Here is a 1,973-nt window from a genome sequence, read left to right on the forward strand (position 1 = left end):
CAATTCTGCTGCACGTTTGAAAAAAACAAAAATGCTGGGGGAAGATCGAGCATTGCCACTGGTAAGTGACCGCCTGGGTACGTCCCCTCCTGCCCGCCAAGGCCCAGATGTGGAGGCTCCGTCTGTGCGCCCGATGCCCAGCATGGAGTACTCACTCTTCTGCTTGAGCCTGCATGTCACAGCCAGGAACAGAGGTTTCCATCAAACAAGAGGGTGTGACCAGCCGAGGCCTCCTGCACATCTGAAGCAGCCAGGACCCGCTTTGAAGCCGGAGGACCTGGGTTGCAGGGTCAGCCCGCCCTTACCAGGTGGGTAACCCTGGTGACTTCTCTGCCCTGAGCATGTGTCCCCAGCACAAAATGCTGCACCAGACAGGGTGGGGTGAGGACTGGATGAGATGACAACAGTCCCAGCAAAGAAATCACCACCAGCGGCTTCCTCTAAGCGCATCTTAGAAAGAGCAGCCCACATGTTGTGTGAATGCATGTTATGTGACGGCGGGGTGGAGAGAGGGTGGGGTATGAGACGTCCTGCCTTGGTTCACACTTCGCTTTGTCTGTCAACAGCCCCACAGCCACTTCCTGTGCTCTCTGCCGCCGGGTTCCGCTGTGGCAAGGGCCACAGTGACCTTCACACTTCACAGTGACATTCCACAGTAAGCACCATCCACAAGCCAGGGGGGTTGCACAACTTAAAGGACAGAACTCAGCCCCTTCCTAAGACCCCAGAGCCTCATAGACGTGGGGGATGAAGGGTGAAGTAACCACCCACAACCAAAGACAGCTCACCAGCCATACACAACCATAGCCAGTGCTATGACACTGACCTGTCAGAAGCCCAGGATGTATCCCCAAACTAAAGACATAAAAATTTGGTGTACACACCCAGTAAAACTGACGCTGGCCCATAAATGCACTAGAGCAGGATGTACAGGGAAGGCTGGTGCCCAGTGGGGGTGGGTGGGTAATATCCAGAGGACTCAGAATTAAGAGTGGGGGTGCATCAGACTCTGGATTTCTAGCCAGATGACCAGGGGGTCATCAGAGGCAGAGTGCCCCAGCTCCTAACGTAAGTGCATTGCTGGAATGGTTCTTCCTTTGAATATAAAATGGAAGTCGGGGAAACCAACTAACTGTAGTGGGAAAGTGGGCGGGTGGGGGATGAGCTCCTGCTTAGGGCTCATGCCTCATGGCCCTGCCTCCCTGTATTATCTCACAGAAACTTCTGCCCCCCTGGGAGGCCAGGAGGTCCAACCTCCTTTAATCCATCAGCCCAGCAAAGCTTAGGCAGGTAAAGTCATGTGCTGGAGGACACAGGAGAGAAGCCGCTGGCTGAGAAATGGCCCCCTGTAGCCTCCAGCTCCTCTCCCCACCCCACACCAGGCAGGTTTCCTGTGGGGGTTAACCCATAACCTGTGGGGTCCTGGAGGGTCTGATCCTGATATGACCACTTCTCAGCAGCAAGTCCCTCACCTCACTCAGTCTCAACTTCCCCATCTGCAAAATGGTGACCTGTCTTCCCTGGGTCACAGGAGGACTGGACCACCCGTGCAGACCTTGGAGCAGGGGCTGCCACAGAGGCCTGCAGACCTGCCCAAGGCTCCTAGGTGTACAGTGGCAGCCCCAAGGCTAGGAGCCTGGACCTCTGCCCCCGCAGGGTGACCCTTTCCACAGGACTCAGGTGAATATGCAGCTGGGATGGAACAGGCAGCCAGGCTATGGGCTATGAAGCTTCTAACTGTAGCCCCCTCCCAGGGATGTCCCCCCAAATCACCAAGACCTGGTGGATGGGGCTGGTGGGCTCCAGCAACCATTTCCCTAATCCCTGTGCAACCAAGCCCTGCTCACATAGAGAGACCCCCCCCAACTCCCAGCCTGGAGACCCACAGCCACCCCTCGCTGACCCTCAATAACTCCCTTCCATACTTTGTGCCTGCTGTGGTCTGAAGATCATTCCCTCCAAAGCTCATGTGG

Source organism: Galeopterus variegatus, unplaced genomic scaffold (genome assembly GCF_000696425.1).
Source record: "Galeopterus variegatus unplaced genomic scaffold, G_variegatus-3.0.2 Scaffold1310, whole genome shotgun sequence".
Classification (NCBI taxonomy): domain Eukaryota; kingdom Metazoa; phylum Chordata; class Mammalia; order Dermoptera; family Cynocephalidae; genus Galeopterus; species Galeopterus variegatus.